Raw genomic sequence first — 12,250 nt, forward strand, 5'->3', positions numbered from 1 at the left:
ACACATCATGTGGGGAAGCTCGCTTAACTTCCGTTCCTTTATTTATAACATAAATAAATATTGTTTAGGTAACACACTTGTCTTGCTGTCTCCCACAGCATATGTCGTTTCTTGACGTATACTGTATCAAATGGATGTTTTTGACAGTACGGTGAGCATACTGTATATTACTGTATAATATGTTCCTTATTTTTCTCTCTATCTATCGCTCTCTTTCTCTCTCCTCCACACCTGGATGTTTTGTTTGTAAAGTGTTTACTTAACAAAAGGTGGATTTCTTATCTTAGACTGCCACTGGGTTAGAGGACCAAACAGAGGAGAGGGAAAGAGGGAGGGGGAGGGAGGGGAAGAGAGAGGGGGTAGGGAGTCTGAGAGAAAGAAAGGTCAGCAGTAGGAGGGGGACAAAGGGAGAAAATAACAGAAGTGAAACATATGCTGGGGAAGAGAGAGGGAGATGGGAGATAGACAGAGAGATAGAAATGTCAGCATGTGGGGGATGTGGGAGGGTTTGGGGAAAAAGGAGAAGGGATAGCGAAAGAACAGGGGAAAAGAGGTGGACAACGTGAAAATAGGAGATGGAGATGGAGGACTCCTTTAATAACTATAAATTAATTAATTGTTGACCGTAAGGCGCTACAGAGGGTAGTGCGTACGGCCCAGTACATCACTGGGGCCAAGCTTCCTGCCATCCAGGACCTATACACTAGGCGGTGTCAGAGGAAGCCCAAAAAATTGTCAAAGACTCCAGTCACCCAAGTCATAGACTGTTTTCTCTGCTACCGTACGGCATCGGTACTGGAGCGCCAAGTCTAGGTCCAAAAGGCTCATTAACAGCTTCTAAACCCCAAGCCATAAGACTCCTGAACAATTAATCAAATGGCCACCGGATTATTTACATTGACACCCCCCCTCCATTTGTTTTTTTACACTGCTGCTACTCGCTGTTTATTATCTATGCATAGTCACTTCACCCCTATCTACATGTACAAAATACCTTGACTAACCTGTACACCCCTGCACAATGACTCGGTACCGGTACACCCTGTATGTAGCCTCGTTTTTGTTACTTTATTGTGATATTTTTTATAATTTTTTACTTTAGTTTTTTGGTAAATATTTTCTTAACTCTTTCTTCAACTGCACTGTTGGTTAAGGGCTTACTTACAGTAAGCATTTCACGGTAAGGTCTACACATGTTGTATTCGGCGCATGTGACAAATACAGTTTGATTTGATATAATAATTTTATTGAGTGGTCAGACAGAAAAATACTGTACACCAGATTAAGACCTCTGCCTTTGAGCCACAGCTCATTACCTGTGAACTACACTGTGTGTGTGTGTGTGTGTGCGTACGCACATGTGTATGCGCATATGTGAGTGTACAGTGTATGTGAGAGGGTGGGAGGCAAGTGAGGGACAATATAGGGAAGGACACAGGTGTTTGCCCTCTTCTCTCTCTCTCTTTGTACGCAACAAAGCCTCTGATGGTGAAAGGATGGATTTTCCCTTGAGCAGGACCCTGGTCACGGTGAGTGTGACACACCTATAAACAACCTGATTTCTCTGCCTTCTGCTACAGTCCTTCAGTCTATCAATCTTCCTACTGTTATTTCAGTATGCACACTCTTGTCTTTATATTCATTTATGTTTCCACCAATTACAGTTGAAGTCGGAAATTTACATACACTTAGGTTGGAGTCATTAAAACTCGTTTTTCAACCACTCCACCAATTTCTTGTTAACAAACTATAGTTTTGGAAAGTCGATTAGGACATCTACTTTGTGCATGAAACACGTAATTTTTCCAACAATTGTTTACAGACAGCTTATTTCACGTATGATTCACTGTATCACAATTCCAGTGGGTCAGAAGTTCACATACACTAAGTTGACTGTGCCTTTAATCAGCTTGGAAAATTCCATAAAATGATGTCATGGCTTTAGAAGCTTCTAATAGGCTAAAAGACATCATTTGAGTCAATTGGAGGTGTACCTGTGGATGTATTTCAAGGCCAACCTTCAAACTCAGTGCCTCTTTGCTTGACATCATGGGAAAATCAAAGAAATCAGCCAAGACCTCAGAAAAAAAATTGTAGACCTCCACAATTCTGGTTCATCCTTGGGAGCAATTTCCAAATGCCTGAAGGTACCATGTTCATCTGCACAAACAATAGTACACAAGTATAAACACCATGGGACCACGCAGCCATCATACCGCTCAGGAATGAGACGCGTTCTGTCTCCTAGAGATTAACGTATTTTGGTGCGAAAAGTGCAAATCAATCCCAGAACAACAGAAAAAGACCTTGTGAAGATGCTGGAGGAAACAGGTACAAAAGTATATATATCCACAGTAAAACGAGTCCTATATCGACATAACCTGAAAGGCCACTCAGCAAGGAAGAAGCCACTGCTCCAAAACCGCCATAAAAAAGCCAGACTACGGTTTGCAACTGCACAAGGGGACAAAGATCATACTTTTTGGAGACATGTCCTCTGGTCTGATGAAATACTATTATTCTGACATTTCACATTCTTAAAATAAAGTGGTGATCCTAACTGACCTAAAACAGGACATTTTTACTAGGATTAAATGTCAGGAATTGTGAAAAACTGAGTTTAATGTATTTGGCTAAGGTATATGTAAACTTCTGACTTCAACTGTATGTTATAATGATTGAAGTCATAGTTATATAATGTCATGTAATGGTTATGGGATCGAATAAGAGTGAATTCCCCTTGGATTATCACTGCAAAGTGTTAAATAAACAATCCTGGTTAAACGTACAAAATTATGAACACGGTGAAGTTGAGATGATTTAATAGTGGCCATAAATTGTTGTAATTCAATTCAGCCGGAGGTCAATGTGTCTAAAGCTATGCACAATTATTTTAGCCGTCTGTTTTCCATTAGTCTGGATTCCTCACCCTTCTTCATCCCCCTTTTCACCTCGTTCCATATCTCTGTTCTATATTTTATCACTTTTGTCTCTCCTACTTTCACTCAGTCTTTAATTTTTGCTGTGTTTTTCACACATTTGTTCAGAGGGTTAACATTTTAAATATGATATAAACACATTCTCAGTATCTTTGTCAGCAGCTACCATACATCAATATATACAGTACCATTCAAAAGTTTGGACACACCTACTCATTCCAGGGTTTTTCTTTATTTTTACTAATAGTGAAGACATCAAAACTATAAAATAACACATATGGAATCATGTAGAAAGCAAAAAGTAGCCACCCTTTGCCTTGATGACAGCTTTGCACACTCTTGGCGTTCACTCAACCAGCTTCATGAAGTAGTCACCTGGAATGCATTTAAATGAACAGGTGTGCCTGGTTAAAAGTACATTTGTGGAATTTCTTTCCTTCTTAATGCGTTTGAGCCAATCAGTTGTGTTGTGATAACGTAAGGGTGGTATACAGAAGATAGGCCTATTTGGTAAAAGACCAAGTCAATATTATGGCAAGAACATCTCAAATAAGCAGAGAGAAATGACAGTCCAAATCATTACTTTAAGACAAGAAAGTCAGACAATCCGCAAAATTTCAAGAACATTGAACATTTCTTCAAGTGCAGTCGCAAAAACCATCAAGTGCTATGATGAAACTGGCTCTCATGAGGACCGCCATAGGAAAGGAAGACACAGAGTTACCTCTGCTGCAGAGGATAAGTTCATTAGAGTTACCAGCCTCAGACATTTCTGCCAAAATAAACGCTTTACCGAGTTCAACAGACACATCTCAACATTCAACATCAACTGTTCAGAGGAGACTGCATGAATCCGGCCTTCATGGTCGAATTGCTGCAAAGAAACCACTACTAAAGGACACCAATAAGTTGAAAAGACTTGCTTAGGCCAAAAAACACAAGAAATGGACATGTGGACCGGTGGAAATCTGTCCTTTGGTCTGAGTCTAAATTTGAGATGTTTGATTCCAACCGCCGTGTGTTTGTGACAGTGAGAAGCAGAGTAGATGAACCGATGATCTCCACATGTGTTGTTCACACTGTGAAGAATGGATTAGGAGATATTATGTTGTGGGGGTGCTTTGCTGGTGAGACTGTCAGTTATTTATTTAGAATTCAAGGCACCACTTAACCAGCATGGCTACCACAGCATTCTGCAGCAATTCGCCATCCCATCTGGTTTGCGCTTATTGGGACTATCATTTATTTTTCAACAGGACAATGACCCAACACACTGTGTGTAAGGGCTGTGTAAGGGCTATTTATGAGTGAAGGAAAAGCAGCCAACAAGTGCTCAGCATATGTGGGAACTCCTTCAAGACTGTTGGAAAAGCATTCCAGGTGAAGCTGGTTGATAGAATGCCAAGAGTGTGCTAAGCTGTCATCAAGGCAAAGGGTGGCTACTTTGAATAATCTAAAATCTAAAATATATTTTGATTTGATTTGATTAACATTTTTCTGGTGATGACATGATTCCATATGTGTTATTTCATAGTTTTGATGTCCTCACTATTATTCTACAATGTAGAAAATAGTAAAATAAAGAAAAATAAGTAGGTGTGTCCAAACTTTTGACTGGTACTGTAACTTTCAACTTGTTACAGGCTTTGGTTTATCCATTTATATTTAGAGGTTGGACGTTAGCACGTGGTGCGCACCGATTGGTGTCACCTCGTTAGTCAGTATGTGTTACACCTGTGCTGGTTTGGCATCTTGTTAGTGGTTTGGCATTTCACCTGCGCTGGCCCAGGTGCTATTGAAGAGTGGCTGGCCCAGTGCTCCAGTTGTCTTGAGTGATGTGGAGGGTTAACATCTTTAGTTTGTTCTCCCTATTTGATTTCTAGACAAACAATAATTTATCTGATCTTCCCTGTTGTTTTGCTCCACTTTTTGATTTGCTTCCTGTCTTTAAGTTTGGAGTGAGTTTTAATTTTGTTTCCCTGTTCTTGGGCAAATTTAGTGGGTGCTCATGGTGGGTGTCTTTTAGGTCCCAGTTGTGGTTTCTAGTCAACTTGCAGCGGACACCCGCATGAGTGTCTTTCAGAACCCCTCCTATATGTTTATTTATTTTATTTAACCTTTATTTAACTAGGCAAGTCTGTTAATAACAAGTTCTTATTTACAATGACGGCCTACCCCAACCAAACCCGGACGACGCTTTGCCAATTGTGTGCCGCCCTATAGGACTCTCAATCACGGCCGGATGTGATACAGCCTGGATTCAAACCAGGGACTGTAGTGACGCCTCTTGTACTGAGATGCAGTGGCTTAGACTGCTGCGCCACTCGGGAGCATATAAACCCACCTGTTTGTTTTGTTTGTGGTCAGTGACTTTATATTTGTTACCCCTTCTGTTAGAGTGACAATTTGTACATTTTTTGCTGGGGAACTTAAAACATTTGAGATGATTATTTTCCCGCAGATGGTTCTGCATCATCTCAGTTATTCAACCAGAGATATAGCATATCTGTATGTTTTGGTCTGCCTACAGAATATTATTATTATTAAATGTACGTAATGGAGAATGGATTTTATTTCAATGTACCAATATGTGGAACAAATCAATTTAGGCCCAATGTACATATACAAAAGTATGTGGATACCCGTTCAAAAACTGGATTAAGCTATTTCAGCCACACCCATTACTGACAGGTGTACAAAATCAAGCACACAGACATGCAATCTCCTTAGACAAACATTGGCTGTAGGATGGCCCTACTGAAGAGCTCAGTGACTTTCAATGTGGCACTGTCATAGGATGCCACCTTTCTAACAAGTCAGTTCATAACATTTCTGCCCTGCTAGAGCTGACCCGGTCAACTTTAAGTGCTGTGATTGTGAAGTGGAAACGTCTATGAGCAACAACAGCTCAGCCACTAAGTGGAATGCCACACAAGCTCACAGAACGGGACCGCTGAGTGCTGAAGCGCCTCTGTCCTCGGTTGCAACACTGACTACCGAGTTCCAAGCTGCCTCTGGAAGCAACGTCCTTCCGTACAAGAACTGTTCTTTGGGAGCTTCATGAAATTGATTTTCTTGGCCAAGCAGCTGCACACAAGCCTAAAGTCACCATGCACAATGCCAAGCATCGGCTGGAGTGGTGTAAAGCTCTCCGCCATTGGACTCTGGAGCAGTGGAAACACATTCATTTGGAGTGATGAATCACGCTTCACCATCTGGGTTTGGGGGATGCCAGGAGAACGCTACCTGCTCAAATGCATAGTGCCAACTGTAAAGTTTGTTGGAGGGGGAATAATGGTCTGGGGTTGTTTTTCATGGTTCAGGCTAGGCCCCTTAGTTCCAGTGAAGGGAAATCTTAATGCTACAGCATACAATGACATTCTAGATGATTCTGTGCTTCCAACTTTGTTGAAACAGTTTGGGGAAGGCCCTTTCCTGTTTAAGCATGACAATGCCCCATGCAGAAAGTGAGGTCCATACAGAAATGGTTTGTCGAGATCAGTGTGGAAGAACTTGACTGGCCTGCACAGAGCCCTGACCTCAACCCCATCGAATAGCTTTGGGATGAATTGGAACGCTGACTACGAGCCAGGCCTAATCGCCCAACATCAGTGCCCGACCTCACTAATGTGCTTGTGGCTGAATGGAAGCAAGTCCCCACAGCAATGTTCCAAAATCTAGTGGAAAGCCTTACCAGAAGAGTGGAGGCTGTTATAGCAGCAAAGGGGGGACCAACTCCATATTAATGCCCATGATTTTGGAATGAGATGCTTGATAAGCAGTTATCCACATACTTTTGTCCAGTGTATTTCTAGCAGAGGAGGCTGGTGAGGAGGAGCTATGGGATGGCTGGAATGGAGTCAAACGTGGTTTCCATATGTTTGATGTTCCATTCTTCAAATTAAATCAAATTTTATTTGTCACACAGGTGTAGACCTTACTGTGAAATGCTTACTTACAAGCCCTTAACCAGCAATGCAGTTTTAAGAAAATATTTACCCCCTGTACCAGTACCAAGTCAATGTGTGGGGTTACAGGTTAGTCAAGGGGGTGGGGGGTCAATGAAAATAGTCTGGGTGGCCATTTGATTAATTGTTCAGGAGTCTTATGGCTTGAGGGTAGAAGCTGTTAAGTAGCCTTTTGGACCTAGACTTGGCGGTCCGGTACCGCTTGCCGTGTGGTAGCAGAGACAACAGTCTATGACATGGGTGACAGGAGTCTTTGACAATTTTTTGGGCCTTTCTCTGACACCGCCTAGTATATAGGTATTGGATGGCAGGAAACTTGGGCCCCAGTGATGTACTGGGCAGTATTACCCTCTGTAGCACCTTACGGTCGGATGCCAAGCAGTTGCCATACCAGGCGGTCAGGATGCTCTCGATGGTGCAGCTGTAGAACTTTTTGAGGATCTGGGGACCAATGCCAAATCTTTTCAGTCTCCTGGGGGGGACCTACACAGGTAGGTGTCTTCACTCATCAAGCTGACAAGGTAAAACTGGAGGTTATTTACCACAGTAACAGTCGGTTCCCAGTGGTCAGCTTGTTCCTGTTCCCTTCCTCAGCCTGAATCTCATTCAGACACATAATGCTGTTACGGCTGATGGGTAGTCTAAACAGTCTGTGTCCGTGCTGTGCTGCTGCACTGCTGCTTTCCCTGAGAGCAGATGTGATGTCTTTTTGTGTTTGTGTGATGACGTGTGCAGGCCTATGTTGTGATGTGATTCAGTTGAGAGATGCTATAATAGGTTGCAGCCAACCAGCACCAGACAAACGGAAACTATTAATAGATTAATAATAAATGTGATAATAATATAAATTATTAAAACATGTCTGATTCTTCCCTCAAATCAATTTGTGTGCCTCTCTAATGTTTGACCAATGTACAGTTCAATAAGGGAAAACAAACAAACAAAATAAAATAAAAAATCTAAAACAACATGCAAATGAAAAACGACTAAACGAAATAGATTGAAGACAAATAGTTTTCAGTATTTCCCAATTAAAACGGTTTATTTAAATGTAATTCCCAACCAACCCAGAGCCGCATAGGTAAACTGAGAAAAAGACAGAGCAGGGTAATGCTATCTCACATTGTTGTTAAATTAGCTCTTGCCAGTGGGAGATAGCATGTGACAAATTGACCAGAGTTTTGGGCTTGGCCCCACGCAGTCTGGCAGTGGATCTTTCCAGCTGCGCAATGTCCAAGTACATAAGCAACCAACATCTGCAAAGGGAAATACCCGGTTCAAACCAACTCCTTAAAATAGTTTATTTGCCTGCTGTTAATGCAGCCATAACAATCCGCCTCTCTTGATAAGATAAGGAAATGCTAGGGCTACAATCCAGCAGGAGGAGGGATGGGCAAACCGGTAGGATCCTGCCAAGAATACAATTTAAAACAATAACAACATGAACCCTAAGAGACTTGACCTGTACACAGCTCCAAAACCTTTGCATTTAATTGCCCACTTCAGATTGGGTACATGTATTACATAAATCACTATCCACAAGCTTCATTTTGAGCCTTTGCTCTGGGTAAAATAAAACCTTTGAGTAAATTTGAAATTAATAAGTTGATGGGCAAGTCTCTTAGAAGAGGTACAAATATTGCCCCATATCGTGGTCCAATCCCATTCAAACCCTGCACTTTGTAGGTCCTTCTCCCAGATCTCCATAACAAGTAGATGTTTTATATTATGAGTTACTAACCTATCATACAATGAGGACACCACTGAACATGAAAGTGAATTCAATAAAGATTGGGAGATTGGTTTGGTGTCTCATGGTACACCGTAGGTTTTCAATGCTGTACGGAGTCTGAGATAATAAAAAATGTATATATAATACAAAAAACAGGAAGAACCAGGGAGAGAATATGACTTTCAGACCTTGAAAGGAAAGAAGCCCTTGCATGTTGAAGATGGCCTTCACTACCTTGCTGAGACCATGAGGGAATGTAAAGGGCATGAAGCCAGATAAAATTAAATTGTTATTCCAAAAAGGTGATGACTCATTAAATTTGAAAGTTGTGCCCAGATAATTATTGAATTGGTACCAAACAGTCCATTTATTTTTTATAATAGATCCCATAAAAGATTAGGACGTTTTTTGCTTTATCCCAGAAGAAGGAAGATCCTGAATTTTATTTGGATGTGACTTGACTTCCTTTATTTTCCGCTAAGGCATATCAGATGAAGAGTCAAGACAAATAGTCAGTGACCTCAGCTGGAATGCCTAATAGTAGAGTTTAAAGTAGGGTAAAGAGAGCCCTCCAAACTTTTTGGGGTATTGTAAGGAGGAGAGACTAATTCCAGGACATTTCCCATTCCAAATTAAATTTCTCACCAAGATACTGTATCAACAATGCATTCGGAAAGTATTCAGACCCCTTCCCTTTTTCCACATTTTGTTACGTTACAGCCTTATTCTAAAATGGATTTTATAAAAATGTTCCTCATCAATCTACACACAATACCCCATAATGACAAAGCGAAAACAGGTTTTTAGATAAAAATAAAATCAGAAATACCTTACTTACATCATAATCCAGACCCTTTGCTATGAGACTCGAAATTGAGCTCAGGTGCATCCTGTTTCCATTGATCATCCTTGAGATGTAACCCCTCCTATCACCCTTCCTTCCATCCCTCCTATCACCCTTCATTCCACCCCTCCTATCACCCTTCCTTCCACCCCTCCTATAACCTTTCCTTCCACCTTTCCTATCACCCCTCCTCTATAGTGCAGTGTCTCCCACCACCATGCCAACCATAGTGAACCTGCTCTTCAACATGGTGTTCACCAACACCACCATCTCCTTCTCCCTGGTGCTGCTCCTGGTCAGAGTGCTCTCCCTCCTGGTGGGGGTCGGAGGTCATTTGCTTATGTGGCTGGTGCTGATGTGTAACCCATGGCGACGCTCCAAGCCCAGCTCCGTGCTGCTCCTCAACCTGAGCCTGGCCAACCTGGGCACCCTGCTCACCCTGCCCTGCGTCCCTCTCAGCGACAGCTCCCAGGACTGGGAGCTAGGGGACCGTATCTGTGTGACTTCATAGTATAGTCATTGAATGAGAAATATTGGTTTAAAAACCTCAGCCAGCTTGTTCATTGTTTCGGTCACCCCTGCATCCTTCTCACAGGGTGAATTTTAAGTTAACAATAACGGGCACTATCGAAAATAGCGCACAAGGAGGAGATTGGTGGCAAGACCTGAAGGCAAGACATGACCTAACCTTTATTTTGCGCGGAATGGATGAAAACATTGAAAGCATCACGTGAATGATCCTATATTTAAAACAATAAAAAGAGAAATCCAACCAGGGACAATAGTCTTCCAACTGAATTCTATGGACAAGCAGATCGACTGAAAGTAACCATATTTCACAATTTCATTCAAAATTCAAAATTGATGCTGCAAAATATGCTGCCGGGCTTCATCACCTCCCTGACGGCCGGAGTGCATATACAGTATTTAGTCTGGAAACCTTGTCGATGCTCAGGTACTGCATAGTGGCCCCACCTGCTAGAACACCACCAGCCCCACTGAAGTGGAAGTATAGGAATTATGGAATTACACTACTCATCTACACTCAGTTGTATCCACCTCCGCTATATGTTCTCCTCTCTCCTGCTCTTTTAGTGCCGGCATCGTGGCAGTGATCTCGCTAGTCTCTGTCACCATGGCCATTCCCCACCTATATCCATTTTGACGGTGGGTGTATGTAGTCTGTGGCTGGGTTTCCTGGTGCCAGCCTTCCTGGTCTACTACGTGGTGCTGCTCCTTTGCATTGCCCTCAACTCTGGACTCATCATCAACCACCTCCTTTGCTGCCGGGGCACGATAACTGCAGACCACCGCAACAAGAAGGCCACGGCGCTCCTGATCCTCTCCACGCTGTTCTTCGCCATCATCTGGCTGCCTTACTACACCCTGGAATTCGTCAGCGTCAGCTCTGCTGCCTCACCTACCAGCCAACAATCATTCAGGCGTGAAGGGGTCTCCCGTTGCCCTTTTCCTACCTCAACTCGTCTGCTTCCCCGACACATAGGAGTCTCTACTCTGGGAGGTATGATGTCCAACCACTATGTCGGACATCATGTTGGTGTGTTTAGCGTCCTGCTGAAACCCACCCCTCTCCTTCTTGTTGTCTTGCCCAGCGGTGCGTCAGCTCCATGCCCTCCTACTGTCAGAGGAAATGCTTGGGAAGCCTGCACCCGCGTATCACCCCCGCGCTGCCACCACATTTTCCTCGCCTCCTCCCAGCACACCTTGCCACTCAGGCTGATCCAGTGAGATGAGCACATACACACACACAATGCAATTACACAACCGATTTTGATTTCATACATGCTTACACAGTTTATGGCACAATTACTTTTCTTCTAACAGGCTATACCTTTTAGCCTACATATGTCACTGTGTGTGTGTTTGAGACACTTTAAACAGAAGAGTTAAAGCATCATACATGTGATGTGTCATAAAAGCAGAGGCTTAGAATCTTAGATTTCCAATCACGTTGCAATTGTCACTTAGCAACTCAGACTCCTCACACAGGGAGGAGAGACTAGGTGGGGGGCCTGGCAGAGAGAGGGAGAGGAAGAAAAAAATGAAGAGAGCGTAATTCAGGGGGCTGATCAAGTGGTAAAGTGTGTGTGTGTGGAATGAAATTACAGCAATGAAGGCAGAAGGGCATGAAATATATTGTTAGGGTTTCTCTCACAGAGAAGACAACAACATGATTGACAGGTGAGAACCATTTATGCCATCATTGAACAACACAGTTAAGTATTATAAACATGCCTCCCAAACCAATAATACAATCATGAAGAATACTGATATAGTGGACATACCATTGATCCTTCATCTAACTGGGCCTTAATTGCATGCTGTGCATAATCTTAAAGGCCCAGTGCAGTCAAAAACATATTTTTTCTGTGTTTTATATATATTTACACACTGAGATTGGAAAAATACTGTGAAATTGTGACAATGCCCTTTTAGTGTAAGGTCGGCCCTGGGGGCTGCGTGCAGCCTGCGACCTGACTCAATGTGGCCCGTGGAATCATGCTTAGATCACATAAAGAATTTGCGATCATAAAGTTTTGAAAAACATATTTGTTATTCAAATTAAAAGCCCAATGAATACTCGCCTTTGTGTAATGATTTAACTCCCACCGCTTGTGGGACATTTATTTTGAAGGCACGTATAAATGACAACTGTACGAGGACAGACAGTGACTGACAGGCTGACACATGTCACAGTTACAAATAATAGCCAGCTAGAAATTGTGCAAAAAAAAGGTCAAAGCTA

At 42.5% G+C, this 12,250-nt stretch overlaps 1 pseudogene; it reads left to right on the forward strand.

The window, feature by feature from the left end:
- LOC120055380 overlaps window positions 1–11,224 on the forward strand; it is a 97,321-nt pseudogene extending 86,097 nt beyond the window's left edge.
- Window positions 11,225–12,250: the final 1,026 nt, after the last annotated feature.

The sequence above is a fragment of the Salvelinus namaycush genome, chromosome 11, assembly GCF_016432855.1.
Source record: "Salvelinus namaycush isolate Seneca chromosome 11, SaNama_1.0, whole genome shotgun sequence".
In the NCBI taxonomy this organism is placed as follows: domain Eukaryota; kingdom Metazoa; phylum Chordata; class Actinopteri; order Salmoniformes; family Salmonidae; genus Salvelinus; species Salvelinus namaycush.